Here is a 22,775-nt window from a genome sequence, read left to right on the forward strand (position 1 = left end):
ACCTCTGATAAGCTATTAAATCCTTATTGGAAGAGCTACCTCAAAAAATTCAGATTTTTGCCATGGAGCACAGTTCCTGTACACAATTGGAAACAATCTTCCTGACACCTCTGTTTAGCATATGGAGGTAGATATTTCACATGGAGTTAGATGCATGGAACTGGAGATGGATCACTTAATATGCCGCATGTCTGCCAGAGCATTTGAGCAAACTCTGCTTCAACAGCCAGTTCTTTGATTCTGATGGCCATCGCTGCTTTAAAGCTCCCCATGTACACCATTATGAGAATGTGCACATCAAAAGCACATAATATTAATTGGTTACAGTTTGACTATGCTGTCATGTTCCAAAATGACTCCAGGTATATAAAAAGGACAACAGCATATAATACAGCCATACGACTCTCATTCCCTAAAATGATCTGTAATAGGTAAAAAGTTGATCCACTTCAAAGATAAAATACAAATCACTATTAAACAGCCAACTGGCAATTCCTGTCCATAAGCAATAAAGCAGACTCCGTGAAATGGGATCATTGCTCCTGCTTTTCTGAATGCTGATATATTTGGAGCAGTGATGGGATTCAAATTTTTTTACTACGGGTTCTGTGGGCTTGGCGGGGGAAGCATACTGTAAAATCTCCAATCAGAGGTGGTGTTTGCCGGTTCTCCGAACAACTCAAAATTTCCTCTACCGGTTCTCCAGAACTGGTCAGAACCTGCTGAATACCACCTCTGATTTGGAGCGATGTGGGTCTCCATAAGAAGACTGTTCCAATGGGAAAACCCTGCTACCAAATCCCTATCAGAGAGAGAAGATCCAAAACATCTCATGGGCTGAAAAAACAGGATGAGCAGATCCCACTTTAGAGATACTTAGGAGCCAAGCCATGTAAGGTTTTATGAGTCAAAAAAACCAGCATTTGGACCTGGAATCTCTTGGCAACCCTATGAAACTGTACCGCATCGTTGCTGCAACTCTAGCAGGCTAGTAATTGGGATACCACATTCTATAACAATTGCAGTTTGCCAATAGTCTTCAGAGGCAACCCCATGTATAACACACTGCAGCAATAGATCAACCTTTAAATGATATGAGAGAATGAGTCACCCACACCAAGGCCTCCCATTCTGAGTCTAGAGTATATAATTACTTTGGCCATAAATCTGGATCACATCTATGCATGACTATGCAAGAACCTTGTCTTTCTCATTTCCCTTCTGAAAATTCTGACCAGCATTCACTTCAGAGATAAAATATGCAGAGTTTCTGGAAGATTGCAAGGAGATCATTTCCTGTGCGATTCCTTTCTCTTAGGAAAATCTTCCTCTGCTTGAAAAACTGGATAAAACTCGAAGAGCATAATTTGACCAGCCCATTCTTACCGACAATAAACACTCAAGGTTTGCAACTCAGCCCAGCACTGTTACATTCAGCTGCGGTATCATTTCTGAGTTTATGTCGAGAGCATATTTGGATCTCCTTCTGCAGATAAAAGAAATTAAATCAGCCTAGTTGAAGATTGCCTCTCACACTATATTTGCATAAATCCCACCATTACAGGCAGAGATGCAGGATGTGAGCTGAATGCTGCCCTACTCTGAGCCAGAGACTAATCTAGAAAGCACTCAATAAGGCATACAGAAACTGAAATATGAGGATTTGCATCTCCCTCCTCCAATATTTTTGGCTGGGTTGCCAACTTCATGCCTCCCCTTGAGGTCCAAAATCTAAAGTGCTACTTTTTAAAAAAATTTATACTTCTCCAGCAGAGAAAGGAAGTCTACCCCATTCGGGATGGTGAAGAAGGGATTCTGTTAGCCAGACAACGTCATTAAAAGTTAGGAATCTGCTAAGAGGTGTCATCCTGCTTCTCAAGCTACTCATCTCTGAGCCCTCGCCACACAAAACTGGAGCAGAAGATGGCAGGGGTGTCTACTGGGTGTAGTCAAAGAAGTCAGAATGGCAGCTATAAATGGTGTGATCATGCCACAGCGTGTTAAAAAAAAAAACCAGTTGAAATGTTGATTGCACCACTACACCTTGACTTTTTCGACTATGTCCTGCTGAGATTGCTGAGGAATGGAACTGTGCAGTGCCATTGCTGCACACATGTGGTTATCCTACCGGCCTCATTTTTTTCCTGTCCTTGACCTCTTCACAAGATGGAACTGGAAGTTCTGCTTGCAACATTCTAAAAATCTGATGAGCGGAGCCCAGAATGCAAAGCACTCCTGAGCAATGCAAGCAAATCACCCAGAGCAAGAAGCAGAACTGAAGTATGGCCCCTGCCCTTCCTTCTTCCAGGAGAATTCCAGAATGGATCTTTGTTCTCCTCAGAAATTAAACACTTCCCAGATTAAGTTCTAACCTCCCTGTTGAAGATTAAAGCCCTTTGCCTGTCCATGTCATCATTTCTAAGAGCAGGAATCTGGCCTCAGCAATGCTTAAAGAAGCAGATTTGATAACGAGAACAGAAGGGAGATGTATTTAAAGAAACACATGATAGGGAAAAGGGAAACCTGGCTCCTACAAGAATAGTCAAAACATGCATATGTGTATATACATGGATGTATAGGCCAGGGAAGTGAAACAAAAGAAAATGATTTGGGATCTTTTGAGCCAAGATAAGACCCCAAAATAGGCAAAGAAAGGGCCCCAAATAAATCCCTAACTTATATACTGTATGTCATCAGTATCTGATGAAATATTGACAAGTGAATGCAACCTGATTCATACCTCAATGGGCCTCTTCATCAATTTCTTGGTTTAAGCCCTGACATTCAACATGTTTCTTGGCTGAAGAGGTGTATTTAGCATAATCTCTGTGGAGCAGGTTTGATCCCATTTAAACTAACTCTTACAGAATCCTCAGGTTGCTTCAGAAAGGCAAACTTACTTCTTGAACAAAAATTGAACTGAATAAAATTGAACAATTCTATTAAAATCTTATTGATTTTAGAAGCCGAACTGTTTTCTGAATCAAATCATCAGGTTGATTGCATTGGTGGGAAAGAGCTTGCACGGAGATCAGATTGTCAGTTCCAAAAGCCAATTTGATTTGGAGATTCAATCCAATTGTCTTTGAGTGGGATCTCTCAATCAGATCATCACACAGACACAGCCAACGCAAACTAACACTATTAAACAAAAGAAGTTCATCTAAGTCACAGCCGGTGTCTGGACTATATCTGCTCCAGAAAGGAGCCTGCAAAAGCAATTGCTTCACTGAAAAAGACTTTACGGGATATATTTTTTTCTTTTTTATGTATTTATTTTATTTTTATTTGTAAATTGCTTACAAGATAATAGGTATAAGTAAAAACATAGTTATGAATACATGGATACAAATAAGAAAAATAAAAAATATATAAAAGAAACAATAGGACAGGGACGGTAGGCATGTTGGTGTGCTTATGCACGCCCCCCACAGACCTCTTAGGAAAGGGGTGAGGTCAATAGTAGACAGTCTAAGATTAAAGTTTTTGGGGTTTGGGGAAAAAAAACCACAGAGACAGGTAGAGTATTCCAGACATTGACCACTCTGTCATATTTCCTGCAATCAATTTTGGTATGGTTAACCTTGAGTTTGTATATATTTTGTGCTAATGTATTGTTATGGTTGAAACTGAAGTATTCATTGACCGGTAGGACATTGCAATGTATGATTTTATATACTATACATAGATTGGACCGAAGGAGGCGTAGTTCTAGGCTTTCTAGGTCTAGAATTTCAAGTCTGGTGGCATAAGGTATTCTACAACGAGTAGAAGAGCAGAGAACTCTTCTTGTGAAATATTTCTGGACTTTCTCAGCTGTGTTAATATCAGATACGTAATGTGGGTTCCATACTATGAATATTCATCTAGCAAATGTTTTGTATGCTCCAGTTATTAGTGTAATATTACCAGAGAAAAAGCTACGTAAGATTAGGTTAACAACTCTTAACGCCTTTTTGCCTATGGAGTTACAGTGGGCTCTAGAACTTAGGTCATTTGAGATGTGTACTCCAAGATCCTTGACAGAGTTTGGATAATTAACAAGGTCTTGACTATTCAGCCTGTATTTTATTTTCTGATTTTTTTGGCAAATTGTAGGACAGAGCATTTATTTGTTGAGATTTGAAGTTGCCATTTGTTTGACCATTCTGATACATAGCCAAGGTCTTTTTGAAGGGTAGCAGTATTGTCTGTGGTGTTGAATAGATTTACATCATCAGTGAAGAGAACACAGTTGCTCTTGATATGATCACAGAGGTCATTTATGAAGAGTATGAAAAGAGTTGGTCCTAAAACACTGCCTTGGGGAACACCACTGTTGACAGGTACAGAATTTGATAGGATGCTCCCAATTTTGACCATTTGTTGTTTGTTTGACAGGAATGCTTCTATCCAGTTATGCAGGTGTCCAGAGATACCATAAGATTTTAGTTTTAGGAATAGTTTGTCGTGTACCATTGACTCAAAGGCTTTACAGAAGTCTATGTAGATTGCGTCTATTGCTTTGCCCTGATCGAGTTGTGTAGTCCATATGTTTTTGCAGTGTAAGAGTTGCAGATTACAGAATAGTTTTTTCCTAAAACCAAATTGTTTATTAGAGAGTAGTTGTTTGTTTCTAAGTGGAGGAGGATGGATTGGTTAATAATTGATTCCATGACTTTACAGGTGACGCAACATAAAGAGATTGGTCTGTAATTTTCAACTAGGCTGGGGTCTCCCTTTTTGAATATGGGGATGATCGTGGCTTGTGACCATAGTTTTGGCAAGGAGCTGGTCCTGAAAGATTTTTCAAAGATTATGCTTAGAGGCTCGACTATGGCAGTGGATAGCTTTTTTAAGAAGTAGGCACATATTCCATCCGGTCCAATAGGTAGAGATGGTTTTAGACTGCGTAGTGCTTTTTCAACATTGTCTTCTGTAAAATCGATATGTATTAGATCATTGTAGTTGTCTGTGGTTCGACTAGGAAATACTGGGCATGATCCATTGCTGTTTACAAATACTGAGCCAAAGAATGTGTTAAAGAGGTTGGCTTTAATGGTGTCATCGTTGCAGTCTTTACCATTAGGTCCTTTCAGGGGTGGGATGGACCTGGAGTCTTTTAGTTTGTTGTTTACAAAATTGTAGAAAGCACGGGTGGAATTGGTGCACAGAAGGTTTTCTTCTTGTTTAATGTGATAATTGGTGCATTCAGTTTTTATCTGGTGGCATAAATTATGTTTAGTTTTCATGGGATGCTTTTGTATAAGGCATTTCAGGTTGGCCTCACAAAGCAATTGGAATAAATGATTAATAAACAGAAAGGACAAACAAACATTTCTCTGTCTTGGAGAAATGGCATATCTGCCACTCATCTTTTTCCTTCAAAACAAAGTGATTCTCTTCAGAACAGAACCAGGTCTTCATGGAGATAAAATGAAGGGGCTTCTTCGGGTATCATATGTGGGAAATCATGGACGTTTTTAGACACTGGTGATAGTGATTGTGTTTTTCTTGAAGAATAGAGATAAGTACTTCTGCGATGTTCTTCATAGACAAATTTGACCTGAATGGTCTTGATGGGAAGAATGTAGGATAGCAAAATGTTTTGAGTTGTCCTTGCTTCAAATGTCATACTGATGGCTATCTGTCTACCTATCAATCTATCTATGAATCTTCCTATCTACTTACCAATTTATCTATCTACCTAAATAACTACCTACCTACTTGCTTATCTACCTGGAGATAGAGATAGTGAGAGATAGTGATAGTGAAAGAAAGAGAGAGAGAAAGAGAAAAAGAGGGTGAGATCATCTATATCTTCCATCCATCTACCCACTTCCCATCTATTCCCCCTTCTCTCTGCTTTATACCCTGTTTCTCCAACAATACGGCCTCCCCCAGCATGTTTTATAGGCATGAAATGAAATTAAGCCCCTCCCCCCCAAATTAAGGCCTATATTAAAACATGCAAAATGGGGGGGAAATGGTGGGGGTGCTTGCTGTTAGGAAGTACTTTTGTTGCACACCTGGATATGGTGCTGCCTGTGTTGACCCTGATACAAAGTGCCCCACCAACGCCAAGGTCAACATCCAAGCCGTCGCTGCCCACCCTAAGATGCAAGGGAGGGGAATTAAGTCACCCCCGAAAAGACAGTCTAGCCATTTTTTCGGGGCTCAAAAACAAAAAAGACCCGGCCTTATTATATGAGAAACAGGGTAGTTTAGGAAAGACTCTAGGTGGCAAATCATAGGATATAAAACAATTTAATTACTGTAAAACAAATTTTGATTAATACAATAAATTCCAATGAAGGGACCATTGGAGGGTCAATGCTGGGCAGTTGGGAGTTAGCACTCCAGCAGTGGTCCAGTTTCAAGCAAAAGCACTTAGAATCCCTCACTTCTGGGGCAATGCTCTGCGTTACTATGAAAATTCCATATGGACCTTGACACTGTGATTCGTCAAGAGTTACTGCCCAACCGGACAAATTTTAGACAAGGCTACATCTTCACTCAGCTCGGGTTCTCTTATATAAATAGAAAAGCCATTGCCGGAAGCCAGAAGTTGACAATGACAACTGACTGAACTTTAGCAACACATTTGTTTGCAATTGAATTTCTGAAATACTCATTGCACTGAATATGTTCTAATATTTATCTTCGTCATGCTGAAAAACAGTGCACTCAACCATTTTCAATTTCAGAGATTTTTGGATGCGTTCCTTCATGTACAGAGGCAGCTGAGCAATCCCATCTAATGTATCCAATACATCTGCAGAAAGAAGACTTTTCTGCTACTGATGTACATTCTCCTTTCAGCCTTTCGGCTACCATTTTATCTGGTTTGGTTTCTAAATGAAAAACTGCAAGCCTCATTCAAATTTCTTCTAATGGCAATCAATAATAATAATAAAATAATAATAATAATAATGGATTTTGCAAATGTTTAATTCGTCCATTAGTTTGTTGGGTGAGGCATGTGTCTTTTGATAGGCTGTTATAGCTATGACCCAATAGGTTCTTCTCAAACAGCACAAGTACTACTGTGATGGTGTGAGGCCTCCCAGATAAGTGAGACAGGAAACACAACTAGATGAACTGATTCTACTTTATTGTAAGGCTATATCAATAGAACCCTGTAAGTCTGGAGGCACACATTTCCACCCCCACTTTCTTACATTCTGGTGGGTCCTTTCTAAGTTTCTTTCTCTGACTCCTAAGCCATTGGGGGCTCCTGGTTCTCTTGTCTAATTGTTTCTTAGGTTGTATCTCTTCCCCTCTTTCTCCAAGAGCATTCAGACATTCCATTACGTCATATCAGACTGAAATTCACTAGGGTTTCCAGATTAAGTGGCAATGTATTATCGTATGCTGGCAGGGGTGGGATTCAAATTTCTTAACAACCTGTTCTGTGGGCGTGGCCTAATTTGTGGGTGTGGCTTGGTGGTCATGTGACTGGTTGGGCATGGCTAGTATGTAAATATTATAAATATTTATGTAAATACTGAATTTTTTTATTTAAAAAAGAGCAACTTTTACCCCAAATCAGCCAAAGTAGGCAGACAGATTGAGTTGCTCACAGAATCACGGATTCGCTTAGAGATCTATGTTTCTGCAATCTGCTACCTGAGTCTGCACTAAAAAATAGAAACTTCAGTCCTAAGGAAGGTTCAGCTCTGCTTTTAGATTAGTTAGAAAGCAAGAAATCCAATGATTTCCTACTTTCTAGCTAATCTAAATCTCCTGCCACAGCAGAACAGCTAATTGCTGGGTTGGGGGGGAGGAAACATAGCAACTTACCAAACGCAGGCAAGTTTAATGGGGCACATATGCCAGGTAAGGAGTGAATAGGCAGGATGGGGTGGGGCGGGGCCAGCCAGTGGCGCGATTTGCTGGTTTTCCGAGCAAATAACATGATTTGATTCTAACATGAATCATAACATGATTCTAACAGTTCTAATCTATAGAACTGGACTGACCAGGTAGAATCCCACCCCTGTATGCTGGATTCTTTTTGTGTGTTTCCTTATTCCTACTATGTAATATGTGTTGCATGCACCACACAGATACCTTGTTTAAAAAAATCTGCAGATACCACTATATATATGACCATTGGATTGTACTTTTTCCTTCAGTAGTCTAGAAATCTGTTGCTACATTACTGAATTATTTTCCACTGAAACTATTCAATTTTTTCTCCCTGAAATTCGAATTATTGTTTGCTCCTTTTATATCTCTGTCATTTTTAATCATGTACTTGGATACTGTTTTTAACTCCTTATACACCTCCTTGGGCATTGTGATAATGATGAAATGGCAAGGTTTTCATGTTTTAAATATGTATCTAAAGGATATTCATTAGTTTAGGCACATTATAGTGCTTATACTTCCCCTTGTTTCTGAAATTCTTCAATCTTATTATGAGATAGAACAATTCATCACCTGTACCAGAAATAATCCCAGAAAAAAAGGTAATAAGATTATTTCAGAAAGATAGGGGGGGAAACCCCAAGATGACGTGAGTCGGTTTGGTAAATGTAATAATGTGGATTTTAAAAAACAATAAGTAGGATGTTTACAGATTGATCTGAAAAGACAACGGCCTCCGTCCCATGAACATTTGGCATTTGAAATCTCAAATCTGCTAATCTCTGTCATCTCTTATCCCATGTCCAAAGCTTCTTGTGATTGCTGCTGCTTACTTTACAACAGTCCTCTTATTCTAAAAATTCAATGTTTGGGATGATTGCAGTTCAGTTGCATCATCCGTTTCTTTGGCTGCCCACCAGAATTAATTCTGGCCTTGTTAAGGGTCCATGTGGGAAGAAGGCCTTATGACCTCAGCATTAAAAGAGTGAGCTTTGCAATCTTTAATGCACCCGTTGGAGCTAAGAAAGAAGTCGAGGGATGATCTTTTTCTCACTCATGCTCTCGTCATTTTCTCTTCTTAAAACCTCTCCAAAGAGCCCTTTTGCATCTCCTTTGAGATGGTTTGCAACGCTGGAGAAAATATTGGGGAATATCAAAATGAGGATTGAGCGCTATGAAAGGCTTTGGAGAGAAAGAGCATATTCTCCAAAGGATATTTTGTATAATGCCTTGCTAATGAGAAAAGGTATTTTTGAATTAATACTATATACTATAAGTAAGAAAAGAGAGAGGAAGAGAAAATATACAAACGCACACACTCTTTTTTCTGACAATGGAATGGTTATGGCAAGTGAACGTTTTTGCCAGCAAAATAGCCTTTCACGAAATGCATAATTTCAACTGCGTCAGCATTATTTTTTTTTCCACATGAAATAAAGTAGTGTTCTGCCTTTTTTATTTCCTCCCTTTTTCTTGTTCTTTATTATGTTTTCTTGAGGCTCCTGGGACTAAAATAGAACAGAATAGAAATCAAGATAAGTGAGAAAATAAATAAGATGACTCTTGAGTATGCTGGGAAGAAATCTGAGAATTTAGCAAGCCACATGGGGAATGTAGAAGGCCTCCCTTATCGAGTCTATTCCTTAGAATACAAGAAATAATGGCGAAACATTCGCATGATGAAAGACACTTGGCTGAAAAGAAAGTCTCTGTACCTTTCCCAGTACCAAAGAGATCTCATTGCAGAACGGTTCATTAAGTCAGGAGAAATAAACAGCACCAGGAGCAAATTTTTCCACAGAGCAGGGGTGGAGAACTTCTCACACTGCAGATATTCCTCGCTATTGGAGTTGTACAGCAATCTATGGAGAAGCCCACATATCCCTCCACTCCTCTCCCTTTATTTTAGTTTCTATAGGTGAAGGTATGCGAAGAGTAGGACACTGGTCTCAGCATCCAGTAGATTCCCCCACCCAAAATGTAACCAGGATTGCAGAGAGGAATATGCCGATGATGCTACTGCAATTATTATCTTCTGCCTAATGTTTGGTAGGCATCGCTTGAAGGTTCAGTCACTGAACTGTCCACATTACGAGGGGCAAGTTACCCATTCAGACACCAGCAAGATCAGCTTTGGGTCTATATGGAATTACCTCTATGGCTTCAGTGAAGAGTGTTATTTCTTCATTGTTCAAGCCTAGAGAGGTCTCCCCCAGGTTGGCAACAGCTATGATATGGTGTATTCCAAGTATATTGGATTAAAACTCCCATGTTAAAATGATAGGAATCACTGCCCAACACATTTCAAAGAGAGCAAGATTTTGAAGCCAGCAGCTACTCAGTTCCATATTATACACAAGGCTAATTTTGATAGTTGAAAGTTTGGAAATTCCAATGGAGAAAACTGGAGATGTGCAGAAACAACAAGTTTGCTTCTCTCGTTTCTTATTTTTCTCTATTTATTTTCCCTGCTTTTCTGTGTCATAATTGATATAGGCAACTTGCTTGAAAAATGAAATAAACCAAGATAAACAACCTATGAAGACACCAGCATATCTACGTCAACATTGTCACTTAGCATATAGGCAAATGATCCCTACACATGTCTTTGACGCTGTGTTGAGCATTCCTGATCTAATATCAGTTTAAAACAAAGAGGAAAAACATCCAACAATGGAATCCCAACGAAATTAGGAGTATTTTTTTCTTACCTGACACTCTCCAGATGCAGTAGTCTTTAATGTACATAATTCCAAACCGGTAAATTTAACGTCAAAATATTAAATTGTTTTGAGGGGCTGTCACAGAGAAGAGGGGAGTCAACCTATTCTCCAAAGCACCTGAAGGCAGAATAAGAAATAACAGGTAGAAGATCATTAAAGAGAGAAGCAACCTAGAACTAAGGAGAAATTTCCTGATAGGTAGAACAATTAATCAGTGGAACAACTTGCCTCCAGAAGTTGTAAATGCTCCAACAGTGGAAGTTTTTAAGAAGAGATTGGACTGAAATTGTATAGGGTTTCCTACTTGAGCAGGCATTGAGCTAGAATAGGGCTGGTGAACTATGGCCCTTTTATGACTTCTGGACTTCAACTCCCAGAATTCTTGAGCTAGTCATGCTGATTCAGGAATTCTGGGAGCTGAAGTCCAGAAGTCATAAGGGGCCACAGTTCCCCATCTTTGGACTAGAAGATTACCAAAGTCCCTTCCAACTCTCTTATCCTTTTGAGTTATGGGAGATTGAATCAGGGACAGTATTCACAATATAATTGGCCTGGAAGCCTTTAAAAACTGGAGCCTATGTAAGTAGGGATTTTATAGCTCTATAGTTAATAAAAGTTCTTTGTCTTGCTCCATCTTTCTACAATACAGCCAGGATGCTGCCCTTTCCTTTGCTCTACCTCTTTTTAGTGGAGTTGCTGACACTGGAGAATTAATGGCCTGCCAAGTTTTCTTGATTAGTGAGTTTGAAGAACTAAGAAGATCAAAAACCATGACTCGAGGTCAGCCAAGTACAATATTTGAATGCTTGCTGTAAAAGATAAGAAAATATCCCTTCTCCTATTTCATTGAAAGAAACTGACACTCCTGCCAGTTGTACTCTTAATGGCCTACTCTAGAGCATTTCTCTGCACTTGCCTCATTTGTCATTCTAGGAGCCACTTCATCTTGGTCCACTGACCTGCCATTTGTCTCTCAATCTGATTTATATTGATTATCTGACTATCAGGGTGGAAGACGTGAATCAATGGAGATCCAGGTTCTTAGATTCTCCCTATAAAAGAATAAATAAGACTATTGATGGCTGTGTACAGGATCAATGCATAACAGAATTCTCAATGATTAAAAGCCAATTCTGAGATCAATACTCCATGTTGGATTAATTATCTCTTGATTGGATTCAGATTCTTCAGTAAATAACCTCAAACAGAAATCTTCACTTATGATGGAAAGAACAAACGGCTGTTGATTTTCCTTTCTCTATTCTTTTATTTTATTCAAAGGGAAGGTAAAATACAAAACTCAAAAAACACACACAAAACAATCAAGACATTAAAAAGTACATTGTATTAATGACAAAATAGTTACCAGGAATAATAATAATAATAATAACAACAACAACAACAACAACAACAACAATGCTCCTCATCCTCGCAGCGACATTGACAGACTCTTACCTACCAAGGCAAATAGGTGGGCATGGAATGTTGCAAGTACATCAGATAGTTGAAGAAGAAAAAAAGGCTTTGGAAGAATATCTGAAGGACAATGAAGAAGATGCACTGAAGTTAATATGCCAGGAAGGGTTGCTGACTTCCAGAGAGACCAAACTGGTCTACAAGCAAGACTAAATGAAGAACAGAATGGAGGCACTACATGGCCAGTACATTAAAAAATAGCAGGGAAAGCAGATAATAACAAGACCTGGCAATGGCTAAGAGCAGGAAAGTTAAAGAAAGAGACTGAGAGATTAATTCTGGCTGTGCAAGACCAAGCCTTAAGGACAGACAGTAAATGACGCCTATGGAAAGAAGCTGAAGAAACAGTGGACCACCTGGTAAGCTGCTGCAAGAAGATTGCACAACTGACTACAAGCAGCGGCATGACAAAGTAGCAACAATGGTGCATTGGAAGATCTGCAAGAAATATCATTTGCATGTAAGCAAAAATTGGTGGGACCATAAAATAGAAAAAGTCATAGAAAATGAAAATGTTAAATTGTTCTGGGACTTCAGAATCCAGACAGACAGGCACCTGCCACATAACACCCCAAACTTAACAGTTGTTGATAAGAAAGACCAAAAATTCTGGATAGTGGATGTGGCAGTGCCTGGAGACAGCAGAAGAGAAGAGAAATAACTGGAGAAGATAACAAAATACAGAGACCTACAAATAGAAATAGAACAGCTATGGCAAAGGCAACCAACGGTAGTACCAATAGTAATAGGTGCCTTGGGTGCAGTCCCAAAACAACTGGAGCACCGCTTGAACACCATAAGCATTGACAAATTTGCCATAAGTCAATTGCAGAAGGCAGCTTTACTTGGCACAGCTTCCATCCTGCGGCGATATCTGTAACACCATCAAACATCCAGATTTGCCTATCCCAGGTCCTTGGTAAGGACTCCATAGTAGACAAAATGCCAAACCCATCTGGCTGACTGTGATAGCAACAACAACAACAACGATAATAATAAAAATAGACAAGGTTAAAATTTCAAAACCCTGTGTTAACCAACTGTTTATTGTAATCAACTTATAGAAAATTTGCCATGGCATCTTTTCTATCTCAAATGTCCTAAATGTTAAATGCACTGTATTTCATCCTGGATCAGATATCCATGTTCGTTTTTTAATGGCATCTCTTATCAATTGTTATCTAATTAGATACAATAAATTCAGTCTCCACAGTAGGTCTATCTTCCCCACAATTTGCAAATAGAAGTGATTTCCAGTTAATTATAATAAATCCATTCTCCAATCTCCCTCAGTCCTCCTGGGGGGAAAAAAATTGGCACTTCTCAACCACAATATTTTCTACTCTCCCTTTTGAAATCTTTTGATTCAGAAATTATCATGTGCAGTTGCTGACTCCATTTCCCCGCAGTCAACATGAACAATCTCTGTGGTGATAAGAGCTAAAATCTAATAATATATGAAGGACTGCCAGTTGCTTGTCTGTGATATGGAGATTGATGTTCTGCATGCACGGAGAAGAACCAACAAAAACATTCCCAAATCACTTTCTCTAAAAGCAAGAGAGTCAATAGTTTCATTGTAGAGGCTTTAACTTAGAGGATGGTGCATTTGGGTCCGTGGAATAATAGGTTTGGAAGGAGCCTTCGAGATCTTCTAGTCTAACCCCCTGTCCATGACAGGAGATCCTATGCCATTCTGCAGAAAATGGCTGTCAGGTCTCCTTTTGAAAATCCCTACAACTTCTGGAGGCAAGCCATTCCACTGGTTGTCAGGAAATTTATCTTCTAGGTTAGATGTCCCTTTAATGATCCTCCACCGTTACTTCTTGCTCTGCTTTCAAGTGCTTTGGAGAACAGGTTAACTCCCTCTTCTCTGAAACAGTTCCTCAGTTATAAGTCTTCTATCATGACTCGCGCTAGTCCTTCTCACAAAAGGCCAAACAGATCTAAAAAGGGATTTAAAACAAATGATCATGTAGAAGCCACTTCCCTTGAGAAGCAGGCTAAACAAGAAAGCAATCCATTGATTTATTTAGCTTGTGGTTTTGCACAGAATGTGAAAAATGCCTTGTAAAATTATGGCCTTGCTGTTGTATAAGAGCTATTTGCAGCTGGCAAGAATATCATTATTCTCTGAATGGGAAGGCTAGACAATCCACTGAGGAAATTGTGATTGGTGCATATTAAAGGATCTAGCCCAAGTAATCACAAAGGTTGATTTGTGCATATTAAAGGAGAAAACGAGTCAAGAGGAATTGGCTTGATTGCCAGGGAAATCAATACAGAGAAGAATTCACATTAAGCTCTTGGAGGGGGTGAATTTTTTTCAGATTGCTGAAAGGATGCTGAGTAACACAATATCAACACTCTTAACAAAATAACAGAGTTGGAAGGGACCTTGGAGGTTTTCTATTCCAATCCCTTGCTCATGCAGGAGATCCTATACTATTCCAGACAAATGGCTGTCCTATCTCTTCTTAGAAACCTCGTGTGATGGAGAACCCACAACTTCCGGAGAGAAGCCATTCCACTGATTAATTGTTTTCACTGTCAGGAAATATCTCCTTAGTTCTGCGTTGCTCTTCTCCTTGATTAGTTTCCATCTGTTACTTGTTGTCCTGCCTACAGATGCCTTGGGAATAAGTTGATCCCCATCTTTGTGGCAGCCCCTTAGATATTTGAAGGCTGATATCATGTCACCTCTAGTCCTTCTTTTCATTAAACTAGACATATCCAGTTCCTGCAATCACTCTTCATATGTTTTAGCCTCCATTCCCCTAATCATCTTGTTTGATTGTTTCTTCCGATCAAACAAACTTGATAGATTTTTCTTTATTTTGATCAACATCAGCCATAGGACAAAAGAAAAAATACACCAAGGAAAGCACTGGTGTTCCTAAAGCATTTTGACTAATTTAAAAATAATTCTCCTGCCTTCTGTTTGCCCATTTCCCGTAAAGATATTGATTCCCTGATGCAAGGAATTAACAAGAGCGAGAGAAATAATCACATGACTTGAAGTTTTTAAAAAGGAATATTACACCTGGGATGCAAAATGTCAAATGACCTCCAGATGGCAGCAAAGAGATGCTGAACATTTTAATTTCTTCAGGACATCTAGTGGTTGTCTGGATCTTAGCTACTCAGATGTGGTATGCCTTGAGAAAAAATAAAACACCCATCAGTTTGTGCTACTCTTAGCACTAGACTTTGTTTCAATAAATTTTATTTTATTGAATAAAAGAACTTTGTGGAATGCTGGTAATCAGACATTGAATAGTAATAAATTTACAAAAATTACCTCAGGAAACTCCCAGAGAAAAGGCAGAATATAAATGGAATGAAACCATTCCCCCGTTCATTCATTCATTCATTCAGTTCCTGGTGTAATTTCAAGTCCTCTTCCCAATGTCTGGAAAAGTGATCCAAAATCCCATTATTCAAAAATAATTGCCAATTCAGAAGAAGGGATCTTCCAATCCAATGCTCACAGTGCTATTCTGGGACATTTCACTACCAAAATTCCAGTTAAGGCATCAGGCTAGAAAACCAAGAAATTGTGGAGATCTGTTCCTGCCTTAGTCATGAAAGCCAGCTGGGTGGCTTTGAGCCAGTCACTCTCTCTCAGTTCAACCCTCCTCAAAGGGTTGTTGTTATAGGGGAAATAGGAGGGGGAAGGTGTGTTAGGTATGTTTATAAAAATAATAAAGAAATTTTTTAGAAGATTTTAAAAAATACTCTGCAAGGAAACCATAAGTTGCAGTGGTGGTATTCAGTAGGTTCTGACCAGTTCTGGAAAACCGGTAACGGAAATTTTGAGTAGTTCGGAGAACCAGCAAATACCACCTCTGACTGGAGATTTTACAATATCCTTCCTCACCAAGCCATGCCCACAGAACCGGTAGTAAAAAAATTTGAATCCCATCACTGACACATTGTCTTACAAATAAATTAATGACAGTTCACCAGAACAAAAATGTTCATTGGCTTGAGTTATTGAGTTAAAATAATAGAAGGCTGATAAAAGTAATACATTTTTAAAAATCCCTGCTTCCTAAAGCCAATATTTCAAAAAGCTAGCATATACCACTAGCAATCTACAGTTGTCTATCTCTTGAGAACTTACTTTTATCGGTAGTCCTCAACTTACAACCACAATTGAGCCCAATATTTATGTTGCTAAGTGAAACATTTGTTAAGTGACAAATGTTAAGTAACATTTTGCCCCATTTTACCATTTTTCTTGCCACATTTGTTAAGTGAATCACTGCTGTTGTTAAATTAATTACATAGTTGTTAAATGAATCTGGCTTCCCCATTGACTTTGCTTGTCAGAAGGCCGCAAAAGGGGATCACATGACCCCAGGACACTGCAACGATCATAAATACGAACCAGTTGCCAAGCATCCGAATTTTGATCACATGATCATGGGGATCCAGCAATGGTCATAAATATGAAAAATGGTCATAAGTCACTTTTTTCAGTGCTGTTTTAACTTTGAACAGTCACTCAATGAACTGTTGTAAGTCAGAGACTATCTATATTTTGTTGCATGGAGAAACTCTGGTTATGAAACTATTTTATTCTAAAGAAAAACTTTTTATAGCCTCATTCTTCTTAATCCATCATGCCCCACCCTTCTTAACATTCTGCAACAGAAGGATAATATAACATGGCTTCTTACTAGGTGAGGGTGAAGTTTTGTTCTCCGAACTTGTGGGTTGGTTTCCAAACGTTTCATTACCAAACTAGGTAACATCTTCAGTGGACTTTAGGGGCTGCTAATGTCTCTGGTTGGCTGTCTGGTTAGTTTGGATTCTGAGGCAGAGGGCGTATTCAGCAGGTTCTGACCAGTTCTGGAGAACCGGTAGTGGAAATTTTGAGTAGTTTGGAGAACCAGCAAATACCGCCTCTGACTGGAGTTTTAACAGTATCCTGCCCCTGCCATGTCCACCAAGCCACACCCACAGAACCAGTAGTAAAAAAAATTGAATCCCACCACTGTAAATCTGAGGGGTTCGTGGGCTGGTTGTAGGTCAATGTGTCTGTTGGTGGAATTGCTTGCAGAGTGCCAGGCTTCAATGGACTCACAAGCATGGCGGGTGGTAACATGGCTGGTGATTTTTATGTTGCTCCAACTGAACTGGTGCTGTTTGGTGTCAATAGAGATATTTGCCACTATTGCCTACTTACTAGGTGTCACTGCCCCTAGTTATTTCAGGGTGGGTTCGGGAGCTCCTTTTCTCCTGTTCTTGATGGAAAAAGCAACACACCTCTGCATCTGTGCCTTTCATGACCTTTTCCTCCTAGCCTAGGAATTCACTACAACCCGGAGGAGATTCCATTAGAATTTATTGATAGAACGACATGGTTGTGCTACCGCCAACAAAAATGAAGAGCTGGCATTTTCTCAATGCGTTTCAATAGCAAAAGGCAATCAGGCCCTGGCAAGTCAAACATTTTTCACTGAGATGGCGCTTTTGTGCATGGATTAACTCCGTGGAATTGATTCGAATTTGCTTACAACCAAACTATAAATGAGTGCCAGTGGCCTTTTATGAGTGAGGGCTATTAATTTGTAGAAACTTCCCCTGAGGAATGAACAGCAAGTTGGAAACACATAAGTGGTTGTAATGGAGGCGGTGAAATAGACCGAACTCTGGGTTTGTGTAGCAGGAGGACAATATCCTCTCTAAAAGTTCAGGAGCCCTAAGGACATGCTTTAGGGTTTGTGGCACGTCAAGCCCTACTCTAAAAGATAGCATAATCTTTTCTTCTGAAATAAATTGACATTTTAAAATGTTCACATTGAAGCTTCATCCACTTATATACAAAAACATATTGCATATGTGTTATTTGAGGCTGCATCCCAACAAATCAAACTCTCTTTAAATCTAAGACACTTAGGCTCCTGCTATTCTACTTTGGTTAACCTGTCAGGATCAGGATCAGTGGATTGTATGGCTTGCAGGATTGTTGTTCCTATTGGTGTAGACCTAAAGGTGTCAAGGCCAGAGGGAAAATATTTTTTTTTTTTAGGAAACTCACAATTTGTGGATAGAATAATAAAATAACAAAGTTGGAAGGAACCTGGAGGTCTCTTAGTCAAACTTCCTGCTCAGGCAAGAGACCCTATACCATTTCAAACAAATTGTTCAATCTCTTCTCAAAAATTTCTAGTGATGGAGCACCCACAACTTGGGAAGGCAAGCTGCTCTGTTATGAAATTTATCCTTAGTCCTAGGTTGCTTCTCTCCTTGAATAGTTTCCGTTAGTTGCTCCTTGTCTTGCTTTCAGGTGCTTTGGAGATTAGGTTGACACACACACACCCCTCTTCTTTGTGACAACCCCTCAAAACTATTTGCCTAAAACTAGCCTTCTCCTCTTGTAATCTCCTCCATACTCTTCTCCATAGCACTATGGATTCTGCAGAGTAGATCAGCTGAGATGAGTTAACAGTAGGTCTTTTAGGGGCTTAGGTAACAAAATTCCTCATTTCAAATTTCAATTTCCCTCTGAAAGCTTCTATCCATTAATTCTTTTCCTACTCATAGGAATTTTGGATATGCAATTCACATCCTCCTGTTTGTAAAAGTCCTTCAAATACTAAAACAAAAATGTTTTCTTGCCTCCCCTCAGCCTTCTCTTCTTGAGGCTAAACATATCTAGTTTTTTAACTGTTCTTCATAGAATTTCACCCACAAGGCCTTCCACCTTCTTTGTTGCTCTTGTCTTCAGAATTTTAGAATTGGAGTATGGATAGTTTGCATAGTTTAGGGTTGATAAACTCACCCATGGATGGTGGACGGAGGGATAATCTTCCAATAGAAGACAAATGTTCTGATCAGGGACAGGTGAATTAATATGGCACTCATTTGGGCAAGCCTCCTCCTCAGAATGGAATAGCTATTTATTTTAACATAGATTGACATCTCTTTCTGGTTTAATATATATGGTGGCTACCATACTAAAGTTCAAACATGGATTACAATGCAGAAATAATATGGTGGCACAGCGGTTAGAGTGCAGTACTGCAGGCTAACTCATTGCTCAGTCAAGGAGTTTGATTTTGAGTGGCTCAAGGTTGACTCAGCCTTTCATCCTTCCAGGGGGGGAAATGAGGACCCAGATTGTTGGAGGCAATATGCTGATTCTATAAACCGCTTAGAGAGAGCTGTGAAGCAGCATATAAGTCTAAATGCTATTGCTATTATGCTTAGGTTTGCAGTTGCCTTAAGGGCCAGTGACTGCAGTTCCAGCATTTTCCTGCCTTCCCCAAGGGAAAAAGAGACTGTTAAGCTTAGCTCAACTTGAGTTGTTTTCCAAGTAACAACATGGGAGTGAATTTTCTCACTTCCTCATTTACATAAGAGTTCTGAGATTTCCAAGTGGTCTCCAATCCAAGAATTAACTTGATCTGACCTGCTTAATTGCTGAAGATCTGATGGGTGCTACCACATAACTGCTGCACTCCAGAGGAATGTGACACAAGGAGGACCAATTTCCATTGTGGGAAGCCACTCCCCAAGAAGAAAAATATTTTGAGGAATATTTTAAAAGGTGGAATATTGTATTTCCCAAAGGGAGAAATGGAGAAACATGTTTTTAGAGGCAGAAAGTACCCCCCACTTTCCTTAATAGCTCACAGCAGATATCAGCACTTAAGAGATAAAGAACTTATTGAGAACTAGATATCTCTATTCATAGGCAAAGCAAATATTGCAGGCAGAAATCCATTCAAGACAGGATATTTTGAAATTCTCTGCAGCAAAGTCTGAACAAAGGTAGAGTGATGGGATTAACACTCATCCAAGAGCCAAAACAGGACAAAAGCCATTAAGCCACAATAGGAATTACCCAAGACCCTTTCAGAACACAAGCCTTCATTGCATCACCCTCAGAGCAGTCCAAACTTCAACCATACTTAGCTCAGACAAGCACCTAGGATTTTCATTTCCTCTTTTGCCTATGGAACCAGCTATGACCCCTATATAACCCCTACATGACCCCGTAGGAATCTGACAACAGCCAATAGAATACATGTTCTTGCACAGGAACAGGAAGCTCAAGTGCAAAGCTTAAAGAAGCTATTTTTTAAAAAAGTCTCTCAACTCCATTTTGTCAGCTGCACCAGAATCATGTGCTTGGTGGTTCTGTTCATCATTAAACCTTTTTTCCAATCATCCTCCATGTTTCCAGTGTTTTTCTCCCAGTTTGGAACTGGACCAGATGGATATTTCTTCCCACACCACCATGAAATAGGACAATGGCAGAATGAGATTAAGTTGGTGGATTTGTACCTGCCCCCTCCTTCCTCTCCACCTCTCTCACTTCCTCCCATGCCTTCCTCTGGCTTTTATTAGTATAAGAAACCAGGGCTCGTGAATCTTACAGGAACAGCTTTCCTTTGAAAAGCAAAACCTTTGAAAATAGTTTCTTTCAAACAGCAGAACCAATTTCCTTTTTCTATAAGTGGTTTACTACCCAAGCAGACTTATATTTAGGTTGTACTGTAGTTCTGTGCTGAGCGCACACACAGGGACACAGAGAGGGATTTTTTTAAAATAACAACAACAACCCAGAGCTTAATCTTCTTTATAGGAACCTCCAGGAGCTGCAATGCATTTTGAACAGCCAAAACCCTGAGCTGGAGCTCAGTGTTTAAATGCCTTGATTCATCTCTATTTATTTTGTTAAGCCACGAGCAAGCAGAAAATCTAGCAGTCAAATTGATGTGCTTGAAAGAGTCTTGGCAAGCCATCCATCAGCCAGATATTGATTAAGACCATTGCCACAGCCATTTTGCACAGTAAGCCTTTATATTTTAGCCAGAGAAATCCTCGTGTAGATGTAAATTGACCTGTAAATGCCTTTTGTTTGCCGCAGGGAGGGGTAAGTCAAAAATGAGCTTTAATCCGAAGGAAGAAGACAAGACAGCAGACTTCAGACAAAGCATGAACCTAATAGTTAGGAAACACTCTCTAGAGGTGTTGAATTCCCATCATCCCCTGTTGCCTTGACCACGGTGTTTTGTGAGGTTGGCAAAAGCAAACCTATAGTTATTTCCTGTGGATCTTTGTCTTTGCTGGGAGGGTCTTGTGACGAGAGCAGAAATAGCAATTTATTGCTTTCAGCTTCAACTGCTACTCTCACTATGTCTTGCCAGATTAACTCCCAACCATCTGACACATTGCCCCCCTAGTTAAATGAGGTGTGGAGAACTTGTGGCTTTTCCTGTGATGCTAAACTACATTCTCACCTCTGATTGGGTGCTTTGGGTTGATGGAGGTTGTAGTTTAGCAGGACCTAACAAGTCACAGTCTCCCACACCACCAATTTCCTCAAGCAGAGTCTTTGACCACATACAAAATTGTATTCAGGTTGCTTTCTCCCATTTATATGGGGAAGCCTTCCTATACAGTTTCTCTACTACAACTACCTACTATTACCTACTGTATACCTACTATATATACCTACTCAAACCATTACAACCAGGAGGGAAAGTTTGACCCTTGGATGTCACTGTACTAAAACATTCTCTACTTTTTGCAGGCTGTGGGTCTGAATGTTACCAGAATTTAGCCAATGTAGCAACCCCGAGTGGAAAAGAAGGAAAGCTGAAGCTTTGGAAAATTTCCTGAAGGACACTTAATTATAATTCCTACTTTGATTTCTCTGTAAAGTTTCGGAATGCTTCTGGATGACTACAGTGACAACTCCCTGACCCGCTGTCCAGATGATTGACCGGTTGATAATGTCCTTAATGTTTTGCCAACATTTTTTTAAACAAATCCCAAGCAATTAAATTCACAGCAGATATGCAGGTCTTTATAATGCTAGAGAATGTGCTCAGAGTTGGTAGCCTGGCAGATGAAGGAGAAGGAGAGGGATGTCTGGCTAGAGAGGATGCCCAAGGATATCTCTCATTGTATGGAAATGGAAAAGACTTTGGTGTCAAATGTCACGTAGAGAACTCTCCTCTATATAGCATTCCCATTGTGCAGTGGGGTTTTTGAACCAGGCTCTGTTCATTTGCCAAAACTTTCCTCCCTTGCAATTCCCTTTGTGACACATTACAGAGTGGCATCTGCAGAAAGCTGCTGGCACCAAGATGATGACACACAGGCAGTGACCTCATCACACAAACACTGCCTTTATACCCTTGGCCCAATTGTGTGTGGTCATCACACATTTGTCTTCATTTGCCTCTTCTGTGGATGCTCATAATTGCTATGCCTTTGCTACATTCTGGTTGCACTATTTTTAGGTGGAATAAAGGGAATGACAAATTAGTTGAATGCTATTTTTTTTTTAAAAAAAAAGCAAGAGACTTTCTTTCCTTCAGTCTAACTGGTGATACTGGGCTACTGATGATGCTCTATTTTGCTGAGTTAACCAGCATGTGGGCTCTTTCCAAAGGCTGCAGCTCTCATCCTTTCCAAGAAGTTTGATCCAATATAACTGGGAAATACTATGTTGGGGAAGTTGATTTGAGAAGGACATTTGTGCATCATGCCAACAGCAACAAATTAGCACATTTGTTCTCAAAAGTTAACCAAAGTTGGCTCAGTTCAGCAATTGGAATTGGAAGCATCTAGGAATTCCAAGGTTGTTGAGTAAATTGGAAAGTTGAAAATAAAATACTCCAGAAGAAAACAATGACAAATCACTCCCCTAACACTAGCCAAGAAAATTGCAAGTCTATGTCCATGAGGTCGCTACAG

At 39.6% G+C, this 22,775-nt stretch overlaps 1 long non-coding RNA gene across 1 annotated transcript in view; it reads left to right on the forward strand.

Annotated features, from left to right (window-relative positions):
* The window catches only part of LOC113448036 (uncharacterized), a 30,994-nt gene extending 8,635 nt beyond the window's left edge, over window positions 1-22,359 (forward strand). Inside the window, exon 2 of the long non-coding RNA XR_015742119.1 lies at window positions 21,604-22,359. This is a non-coding gene — a long non-coding RNA (uncharacterized LOC113448036). The remainder of the gene's footprint in view (window positions 1-21,603) is intronic.
* Window positions 22,360-22,775: the final 416 nt, after the last annotated feature.

The sequence above is a fragment of the Pseudonaja textilis genome, chromosome 2, assembly GCF_049901715.1.
Source record: "Pseudonaja textilis isolate UNSWEBS1 chromosome 2, rPseTex1.2, whole genome shotgun sequence".
Taxonomy (NCBI): Eukaryota; Metazoa; Chordata; class Lepidosauria; order Squamata; family Elapidae; genus Pseudonaja; species Pseudonaja textilis.